An 11,542-nucleotide genomic window follows, 5' to 3' on the forward strand; every position below is an offset into this window, starting at 1 on the left:
ATAGGCCAGAGATACAATCTCTAAATACATTTTGGTGGATTTCCTTTCAGACTTTTCTCTACGTATATATTCAACATGGGGATATAAATAGATACTTTAACTAAACATAGTATGATACTATTTTGTAAACTGCTTCTTCCATTTGATACTATATCTTGGATACTTTTCCACCATAAAATGTTATTCTATATCATCATCCTGCAGTAGGATTCTATTGCTTGATATTTCTTTTTTTTTCTTTTTTCTTTTTTTTTTTTTGCACCAAAGGCATCTCCTAGCTTTATTAACGGGACCCCGCTGCAGAGTCAATATAAAAACACAAAAAGTCCCATCAGTTTAATAACAATAAAAAAACCCCAAAAGTGGAAAACTGAGGGGTCAGGGGAAGAGACTCCTAGGCCAGGGGCACGAGGAGCCCTGCTCATGGCACCAGGCCTGGCCGCAGGGTCCGCCGGTATTGCTGTTGCTACGAGTTCGGGGGGCAGCGATTGTCCTGTGGGAGCCACCGTTCGCCTGGGTCGGGGACCCTCACTTCTTCTGGGGTGTGCTCAGCTTCTGCATGCCCCGGATCTTGCCCAGGAGGCCAGAGGTGAAGGCCTCTGTGGGTTTGTAACAGTCAACCAGCAGCCCGGGCATCATCACTCTCCTTGTCCAGGAGCTCATCCACATCAATCTCCAGTTCTGGGATCTCCTCTTCCTGGCAGTCGTAGAGGCACGTAAGCTGCTCCAGGATCCGCTCCTCTAGGTTGAGGCGCTTCCGTAGTTCCTTGAGGTCATACTGGACGGTGACCTTCCCTGGGCGCCTCACTGGGCCCTCATCGTCCGTGCCGCCCGGGCCCTTTCCTGCGGCCCCGGGGGGGGCTCTGCAAGTAGACGCGTGGTCCTGGGCCGCCACTGCCCGGCCTGGGGACCGGGGCCACCGACGCCGCGCCCCCCGCCGTGCTGCGCCGCCGCCTCCGGGACGCCCGCCGGCTGGCTCGGGTTAACTCGCAGGCTCCGCTCCGCGCTGCTCCGCGGCGAGGGCGCCGGCGGGGGCGCCCGGGGGCAGCTGCAGCTTGCGGAGCCCGGGGCCTGGCCTGCCGCGCCCCGCCCCCTCCCCGCCGATCCGCCCGCCCTTTGTCCCCCGCGGCCGCCCTGCTTGATATTTCTTATTTTAACTAACGTTCCATTGATTAACATCACATCATTTGAAAATAATACATTTGTTTTTTTCTCCTTTTTCTTATTTCAGCATGTTGGCTGGAACTTCCAGAACTGGCCCAGACAGAACTCATTCTTGACTTGAACCTGATTTTATAGCGCGCATTTAGTATTTCAGCATCGTTTTTCACACTTCCTCTTGGTTTCTAATAGGTTTGTAATACAGAGGGAGTCTTTGCATTACCTCTAAAACACTAATAGGGTTTTATATTTTTCTTTTAAGAGGATAGGATGGATGCTGAATTATGTCAAATATCTTCCTAAGCAGCCAGTAAGATGATGGTATAGTTTTTCTTCTTTAGCCCGTGAATGTCCTAGTGCTGAAGCCGCGTTGGTTCCTAAGGTCAGCCCTGTGTTGGTGGTTTTGCAGATCGGGAAGGGGAAGTTGCTACTGTTGAAAATATTGCAGAAAAGGTAGCATGTTTTATAACCTGTGCTCCACCTGCTCTTTTTAACCGTAAATCAAGGAAATTGTCCTCTATCAGTTCATGGGGTGTTTCCTCATATTTTTTTTTTTTATAGCTACAGAATGTTCCTTTGTGTGGTTGTGTCCATAGTTTATTTATTCAACCAGTTCCCTAGTGATAGATATTTGAGGTGTTTCCAGTCTTCTGCTGCAGTAAGTAACCCTATAAATCCATTATTTTGTAGGTGTGTGGATATACTTTAAAATAAATTCCCAGAAATGGGACTGCTGTGTTAGAATGAACTGGAAAGCTTTCAGCCTTTTAGAGATAGATTACTTACAGATAAACTCTGATGGACTCAGATAAACAAGAGTTTAGACAACTTCGCTGTAATATATTCCTATGTTTGATAAAACATATGCAGCCAAGACAGTTGAGCTTGGAATTGTTGCATGTGTGTGTGGGTGTGTGTGAATGTGTGTGTGCGTGCTTCTTTCATACCTTTTATGCTTCCTTCTTGATATTAATGCTTTCTCATAGGGATTCACATCCTTCAGTCTCTCATTTTTTTTTTTAATGCACTTAGATTTTCCAGCACATGATGGAAGCAAGGAAGGTGATAATCATTGTTAGACACTGAGCAGCTTGGGGCCAGACACCTTGGCAGGTGCTCTGAGTATATTATTTCGAACTCTCATTTCAACCACACCAAGAGCTCTTTTGAACTCTTTTTACAAAATGAGGAACCCAGAGCTCAGTTTGCTCAAGGTCCCCAGTTAGAAAGTAGTAAATGCAGAGTTTGAAGCCAAGTCTATCTGCTCCACAGCCATATCCTCTTTATTAGCCACACCCATCCAGTATTTACCCCCAACGTTCCCGTTCCCAGTCATTTCCAGCTAACAATGAGCTGGGAAAGACTGATGCGTGGCGACATGTCCTAATAGTTAAAAACAATACCATTCAGTTTCTGGCTTATTCTTTTAAATAACAGCTCTGTGTTGCTCTTTTTGATGCCAATCAGGTAAAATTAACAAAGACTTGTGGAACATCTGTCAGGTGGAAAGCATGGGGCTACTTTCTGTAGGGAATATGGAAGTGTAAGTCAAGACTCATGCTGGACAAGCTGAAGCCTAGTCTTGCCAAGCAATATGTACATTGACTGGTTAACCTATAAAGAACTGCTCCCATGGGATAATGCGACCAAACTGACTTCCCAGGGTAGGGACTTATACGTTGTGAAATAAATACAATCAATCAGTCAAGATTAGTTTACTCTTTCTGGGGGCCACACACCACACACCAAATTAAACTCCCTATCTGTAAGCTTATTAAACCTCTAAATCAAGTTGTGGAAAAACTAGCAAAGATTAGAGTATTCATTTCTATTGTGGAGGAATAACTTTGTAAGAACGAAGGCTACAGAAAAAAATGATAAAAAAATTGATAGATAGCAATGAAAAATTTCAGAAAAGAACTTAAAAATACAGTGGATTAAATGAATCAATGTGATAGCATTACTTTTAAAATAAAGATAATGGTTATGATAGCTTAAGTCAGAGGTGTAAAAAGCTTATTAAAATACATTAAAAAATGAAATCTTGATCCCAAATGATGGCCAAGAAACAAAAAGATGCTCTGCCTAAATGTCCTAGTAAACTTCATGGCTGAAGATAGGATAAATTCAAGAAAGATATAAAGTAAGAAAGTAATGAAAACATCTGCCATGTTCATATACTTTAACCTAGTTATGCTTCCCTTCCCTGGAGAATTCTTTTTTTTTTTTTTTTTTTCTATTTTTTGAGACAGTGTCTTGCTCTGTTGCCCAGGCTGCAGTGCAGTGGCACAATCTTGGCTCACTGCAGCTTCTACCTCTCAGGCTCAAGCGATCCTCCCACCTTAGCCTCCCAAGTAGCTGGTACGACAGGTGCACACCATCATGCCCGGCTAATTTCTGTATTTTTTATAGAGATGAGGTTTTGCCATGTTGCCCAGGCTGGTGCCAAATGCCTGTCCTCAGCCTCCCAAAGTGCTGGGATTATAGATGTGAGCCACCTCGCCTAGTGCTGACAATTCATTTTAAAGAAATTTTTTTGAGGATAGGAAAGCTAAATATATAAGAAACTTTAACATAATAGGGAAATGGTTAACTAAATTACAGTGTATCTATGCAATGGAACATTATTCAGTCATTAAAATAATCATTGTGAAGGCTTTCAGGCCACAGGTTTATAAAGTAATATTAAATGAAGATATCAGAAATCTACCTACAGAATTATTCTATTTCTGGAACAATAAGTTTTTATGATCAGGGCCTGGAAGTAAACACAGAGAAAAAAAAAAGAATTGTGTTTGGGTGAGAGTAATTGGAATTAAAAAAACATACTTTATTTTGTAGAGTAGTTTCAGGTTCACAGTAAAATTGAGAGGAAGGTACAGAGATTTTCCATTAACCCTCTGCCCTCATATAGGAGGCAGTTGCATAGGCTTCCCCATTATCAACGTCCTTCACCAAAGTTGTATATTTGTTAAAATTGATGAACCTACATTGACACATCATTATCACCCAAAGTCCATTATCACCCAGAGTCCATAGTTTACATGAGGATTCACTCTTGGTGGTGTACATTCTATGGGTTCGGACAAACGTATAATGATATGTATCCACCATTATAATATCATACTAAGTAGTTTCATTGCCCTAAAAATCATCCATACTACACTTATTCATCCCTCCCTCCCTGCTAGTCCCTGACAACAACTAATCTTTTTATTGTCTTCGCCTTTTCCAGAAGAATGTTTTATAGTTGGAATGGCTGGATGCGATGGCTCATGCCTGTAATCCCAGCACTCTGAGGGGCCAAGGTGGGAGAATCACTTGAGGCCAGGAGTTTGAGACCAGCCTGGCCAACATGGCAAAACCCTGTCTCTACTAAGAATACAAAAATTAGTGGGGTATGGTGGCGCATGCCTGTAATCCCAGCTACTTGGGAGGCTGAGGCACGAGAATCACTTGAACCCAGGAGGCCGAGGTTGTAATGAGCTAAGATCGCACCATTGTACTCCAGCCTGGATGACAGAGGGAAACTCTGTCCAAAAAAAAAAAAAAGAAAAGAACATTATATAGTTGGAATCATAGAGTATGTAGCCTATTAAGATTGGCTTCTTCCACTTAGTAATGCATTTAAGGTGACTTTATGCCTTTTCAAGGCTTGATAGCCTGTTTCTTTTTAGTGCTGAATAATATTCTATTGTCTGGATGTGCCACAGTTTATTTATCCTCTCGCCTCCCAAAAGACATCTTGGTTGCTTCCAGGTTTTGGCAATTACGAATGAAGCTGTTATAAACATACATGTGCAGGTGTTTGTGTGGATATGTTTTCAACTCCTTTCGGTAGATACTGAGGAGTGTGATAGCTGGGTTGAGAATTAATTTTTTAATATGAAATTTTGTTTTTGAACAAAAATGGTTTTCAAGGAATGAAAAGAGGAAAATTGTTGTGCTGGGATCTCTGGGTGTCTCAGCAGGTTATACCAACACTGTCAACACCAGCATCAGACACCCAGCCAGATGTGAGAGTCGAGTTGCCTCCCGAGTAGCTGGGAGCAGACTCAATTGCAGAGTTGGTGTCTTATACTCGTAGAGCTCCTCTATCCTCCTTGAGCCTTCAGCCTCTGTCTCCATGCTTCTCACTCAATGATCTCCTTTGCACAACCTCAGAGCACAACAATGCTTCTGTTCTGCATAGAGCACTCCCCTGTCTGGTTTTTTGTCATCCTTAGCCTTGCCCTTTTTTCCCCAAACGCAGCAGAGCAGTTGGCTGACCTCATCTTCCATGTCCTCTACCCATGGATTTCTGTTATCCCTACTCCCTCATCCCTACAACCCTCAATAGAAGTAATTCCAAATCAGTGAATAAAATAACTGGACTTTGTCATATAGAGGGTAATCCCCCAATAAACAGGATGCTGTATTAAACTCTTTCAAAAGAGTAAATGAGTTACCTTTTATATGACCAAATTGCTTTCTAAAAGGACTAATCCAAGTTAAAGTGCAAATTTAAAAGCCTCTGAATAAAGTCTAAGAGAAAAGTACACGGCATGGACAATTGACAAATATAATCCAAGAGCAGGAAGTAACCAGATATGAATTGTGAGATGCCGGGAATTCTCCTGTAGTTGGTGCCAATCATGCTCAGTCAATTTGATACTGTCTGTACAAACGAAAGGGCACAGAAGGGAGCAGTAATATAACACAGGGTGCGATCCAGGAAAATATCTTATTTATAGAAGAGCAGGGCTGTAAGGGACTGAGAGCATACAGGGCCCCACCCAAGATCGAATCTGAACCTCTGCCACCTAGTTCAGCACTCTTTGCCCATTTAGAAGGCATTCTGAAGTGATTTTGAAAAAATCTTTATTAATTTCTTTTTTGCAAAGTTAAAATATTTACGTTTAAAATATATATATGTTTGTATACTGAAAAACCTCTCTCCTGCCTCTTTTTTTTTTCTTTTCTTTTCTTTTTAAATTGAGACGGAGTCTCACTCTTTCACTTAGGCTGGAGTACAGTGGTGTGATCTTGGCTTACTGCAACCTCCACCACCCAGGTTCAAGCGATCCTCGTGCCTTAGTCTCCCAAGTAGCTGGGACTACAGGTGCATGCCACCACTCCCAGCCAATTTTTTTGCACTTTTAGTAGAGATGGGGTTTCACCATGTTGGCCAGGCTGGTCTCAAACTCTTGACCTCAGGTGATCCACCCGCCTCGGCCTCCCAAAGTGCTGAGATTACAGCCATGAGCCAATGTGCCCGGCCTGCCTCGCTTACTAATTTCTTCTGTACACTTCTAGTGTTTCTTTGTGAAAATACAATCAAATATAAAAATGTGGGAAGGGGGTGAAGGATTACAAAAAACTACAAATTGGGTTCAGTGTATACTGCTCAGGTGATGGGTACACCAAAATCTCACAAATCACCACTAAAGAACTTACTCATGTAACCAAACACCATCTGTTCCCCAAAAACCAATGGAAATAAAAAATATTTTTAGAAAAGAAAGAAAAAATTAAAATGTTAAAATGCATTCTTATTTCCATTATTTTTTACATAAACAATATATCAAGGAGATCCTTCCACATCAATGCATAAAAAGTGTCCTTGTTCTGTTTTAAGGTATTGTGTTGTAAGGCTGCATCACAGTATATTTAACTAATCTCTATTTATGGTGCCTGGGGCTATTTCTAATATTTTGCTGTTACAACCTGTGGTGTCATAACTAACTTTGTACATACGTCATCTCATAAGAATGTATATCTGTGGATTCCCAGAAATGGATTTGCAAGGTCAAAGAGTAATTGCGTGTGTACTTCTGATGAATATTACCAAAATACTTTCCCAAAGGCCTGTACCATTTTGCATTTTCATGAACAGAGTAGAAGTGTGCCTGTCTCCCCACAGCTAGAGTAAGCCCTTGTTGGAGATCTGTCTTCCCAGGTTATAGTCTGCTTGGACTAAGATTAAATTCTTTCATCTGTTGAGTACATACTGGGGGGCATTAGTCCTGAGGCATGCTGGGTGACATGGAAAACCAGCATTGACTCAAGAACTTGGCACGGCTAGAGCTCAATGTATAGTCCAGAGTATCAGTGTCTGTAACCCCAGATTAGCTCTTTCTTGCACTACTCTTTGAGAGGCGGTTGCTTAGAATAGCCTCGAATGTTGGGCAATCAGGTGATCAACTCTAATTTTATCCTCAAAGTAATCCTGGGGAAGTGAGGGGGCAGTTATGACTTCCACTTGATAGATGAAGAAGCTGGGGCAGAGAGGGAAGAGATAGCACCGTCTTACTGCCCTCTTCCTCTTCTGAGATGAGCCCCAGTTGTAAGATTGGGGTCTTGATGAACTGGAGAGCATTTTGAGAGGGCAACACTTTGAGGTGGGGTTGCCTCCTGCTGGGGAGGTGCAGGTCATTCAGAGGGAGTAGAGAGCAGCACATTGAAGGCTGCTCCAGGCTCTGGGCTTTAGACAGAAGAAAGAAACAATCTTTAGTTCAACTTTGATCCCTGGTTTACTTGTGTTCTTGATGTTCCTTTGGGCCAGCGACTGGACCTCATTCATCTTCATACCTGGAACCTCTAGGATTAGCCGGGCCAGGGCAGGAGTACAAACAGAGGATCCCAGCCCCCAGTATTCCCACTTCTCTTCCTGGCCCTGGCTCCATCCTGCATCTCAAAAAGCCCTGTGCACTGCCCTCAGCCACGCCTCAGGCCTGGGAGTTCACTCACAGGCAGCAAGGTCCCCTCTTCAGACCCAGAGAAGCTGCTTGTCCAGGCCCTGGAATCAGGATAAGGACTGTTTGGACAGGAAATTCCAGGGTCCCAGTTACCTGCAATATGACCCAGAAGGAAGTTTGGACTCCCGATGGGCACATCCCTTAGGGACCATAGATTTCCCCAAAGAAGAACCCTCTAAAACATAGGTCCTAGGTCTAAGGGTGATTCTATGGGAAAGAATCCAGTTAAATCATCAATCCAAAGGGACTAGGCAGAGCTGGAAAATCAAGATACAAAAAAGCTAGAAGCAAGTCAGAGAAATCTGTTCATAAGAAGGTTTTAAATGGAGAGAAAGGAAGCAGAGGTTGTAGGAGCCTCATAGAAAGAAAATATAAGTATGATACATATTATGGGATGGGATGGCCCAGGGATGGGCAGGGATGGAGCTGTCATAGAGTTGGGGTACATTGTCATATAGATGTGCATGGAGCTGGCTGTCAGTGGGAGCTATCCTTTTCCAGACAGCAATGCTTGTCTTCTGTTTTCTACTTAGAAGGCAGAGGTATCTGTAGACTCAGTCACAAAAAGTCCTTCCCAGCCTGGTTGTCAGGCCATTTTACTCCACCCAGATTCAGGGGCCCTGCCTCAAAGGATATCTGGTTAGGTTCGTTGAAACAGAACCTTAGCACAAAGGCCCTACTGTAATACGAGTCATGCCAAATCCATATCCACTGAGGGGTTCCTTACAAATATAACTAAGTACAAATACCTCCAAGAAAGTCATGCCATGGTGAGTTTTCCTTTGACTATCAGTCCTTCCCACTTGAGAGTGTATTCAATTTCTTCTCTTCTCTCAGGTATCCTAAAACATCCCTGTTGTTATTTCCACTTCAGAGGGTCAGAGCCCCCACCAGCAAACCAATGCCCAATTAATAAGCAGTAGTAGTACCAGGTTTCACTGTATTTGGTCAAATTTGCATAAGCTCCATTTTGCTTTCTCACAGAATCACAGGCTCCTAAAGTTTGAGGGATTATTATTATTATTTTTTTGTAGAGATGGCGTCTCACCATGTTGCCCAGCCTAGTCCCTAACTCCTGGCCTCATGTGATCCTGTTGCCTTGGCCTCCCAAAGTATTGGGACTACAGGTGTGAGCCACTGTGCCCTGTCTCACTGAAGGAGTTTAAAGCCTGGTGCTTTAATGCTGTCAATAACTGAGGTAACTTACAAGGTAGCCAAGTTTACCTTTGAGCCACTCTGACTTCCAAAGGGTCTTCTTTAGGTTCAGCTGAAATCTGTCTCTTCCAATTTTCCAAACATTTGTCCTCATGTCACCCTTTGGGGTACACACAGAATATCTCCAGCTCCTTTCCCAGTTGACCCAGACTGTGGTTCACTTTACTACCATAACCCATCTGAGTCACCTCTGTGGATCAGATACCTCCTAGGTTTTCAGTCATCCTCCACATGATATGGTTTCAGGAACTATCCCCTACACCCACATGCTGAGTTTGCAATGCCTCAGGGGGACCTCCAAGTGAAGATGCCACATAGGCTGTTGGATAAATCTGACGTTCAGAGGGAGGACTAAGATAATGGCTATAGATTTGAGAATCCTTAGCTCATGTTGGAGGTGGTTGAAGGTAGTTGAGGTCACCTATGGAAACTGTAAGATGAAGAGAGGGTGGAACCTGGGGGAAGATGGATTGTTCAAGGGTAGGTGGAGGAAGATAGAGGAGCACACAAGAGACATAGAGAAGGAGCTGTCAGAGAGGCAGAGGAATGACCAAGAGAATGTTACCATAGAAACTCAGGGAGGAGAGTGTTCAAAATAGGGATAGCGGTGATGTCTAATATAGCGGAGGCCCAGGCATTTGTCAGCTTCTCAGGAGAAGTGAGAATGAGAACTCGAGAACATAGGGCTGAGGAGAGAATGGGAGGGGAGAAGTGGAGGCAGGGAGTGAAGACAACTTTTTGAGATGCTAGCTGGGAAGGTGGAGTCAAAGGAGTGCCATTTGTGATCAGGGTGGGAGAGACCTGATCTTGTTTCAATGCTAATGGAAGGGCCAGGAGGAGGATGAGGTGGAAGATATGCAGAGAGTGGGTGGAAGATATGCGGAGAGTGGGAAGAACACCACGGCTAAGGTGGTCTTGAGGAAGAGCATTGCGGGCACGAAAGGACAGTGGAGGAAATTATTCTTAAATAATCTTAAATAATCTTCAGAGAGAACAGATGATTCACAGAGCGGGAGGAAAAGCATGTGGATGGGCTTCAGAGCAGACATCTCTGAATGAATGTAGGGGTAGGGTGGAGGGCAAGATGCCCAGTTTTGCCTTGACGTAGTAGATGAGGTCATCTGTTGCCAGTAAAGGGAGCAATGGTAGAGTAAGGGTCTGAGAATAAATACCACATTTTGGAATAGATTCCCCTGCTCCTCACTAAATGATATGTCTCCTGCCTGACCCTGAGTAGCACCATGGCTCCTGCTGCCCCCCACCCCATCCATGGCATTGGATCCAACCCTTGGCCTGAATGGGACCTCAGTTTATTATCTTCAGTCTTGCAGGCTAGATTGCTGATTAGTACTCTTGTTGTCCAAACTCTTCTCTTAGATAAGACAGAGCCTGGGGATGTGGGAGGGATTCTTCCAAGTGCTTTAGAAGTATTAAATCATTTATTCCTCAAGCAATCATACAAAGTAGGCACTAGTGTTATCTCCATAAAAAAACTGAGGCACAGAGAGGGTAAGTAACTTGCTCAAGGTCCTTCAGTTGGAAGAGCAGAGCTAGGATTCAAATCTCAGGCACTGGTTCCAGAGACCATGTTCTTAACTTTCTTTAGTAAGAGAAAGTGAAGGTAACATGCAGAACAAAGGACAGAAGAAAGGTGAAGAGACAGTTCTAATGGTGTTTCAGTTCCTGGTTCTAGTACTTGAGGTCTCTGGAGATTTCCTGGTTCCTGCTTTCTTGAAGCTTAATTCTTCAGTTATTCCTTTGATGCTGTGAGACACCCCAGTGTCATTCTAGTAAAACATGAAATTGGAGAGATTCAGCTGGAGGTTCTGAATCATTCCTGGGACACTCAGCCTTCAGCAGCCCCTGATATTTGGAGATCTCTGATGGGTGGGGTATGGCTTAGCCAGAGGGGAATGTGTAGCACCCCAGCTGCCTTGCTTGTGGGACACGATGAGGCTGTTGAGTTTACTGAGCTGGACCGGGCACGGGGGTGTCAGCTGCACTGGTCTCCATTGTTCTGGCCTTGCCTTTACTGGATTCCCCCACACTCCATCCTATTGAGGTGATCGCTGGTTCACCAGCAGCCTATCTGAGATGGGACACTGTTTATCAGTTCCTTCTGGGTTTCCCTTCCTTCTTTACCCAGGCTGGGACCCACTGGCTATTTCACCTACATTCTCATCAGTGACTCCCACCTTGCTCTCCCTGCACACCTGTCAGGCCATCTCCCAGTCCTGAATCAGCCCTACCATTTATTTTCTCCAGTTGAACTCAGCTAGAAAAAATTCCACAGCCAGGTTGACTGGTTCCAGAACAAATTTATGATTTCCAACCTCAGCTGTGTTTGCAATGCTGCTAAAAACATCTTTTCATTCAGTCAGTACTTTCCAGATACCCCATGTCAGTTGCTCTGAGCTCTCGCCGTGCTC

The 11,542-nt window shown here is 43.9% G+C and overlaps 1 pseudogene; it reads right to left on the reverse strand.

Moving 5' to 3' along the window:
- Positions 1–458: 458 nt before the first annotated feature.
- LOC112604511 lies at positions 459–7,729 on the reverse strand (annotated as a pseudogene).
- Positions 7,730–11,542: the final 3,813 nt, after the last annotated feature.

This window comes from Theropithecus gelada, chromosome 13 (genome assembly GCF_003255815.1).
Source record: "Theropithecus gelada isolate Dixy chromosome 13, Tgel_1.0, whole genome shotgun sequence".
Lineage (NCBI taxonomy): Eukaryota > Metazoa > Chordata > Mammalia > Primates > Cercopithecidae > Theropithecus > Theropithecus gelada.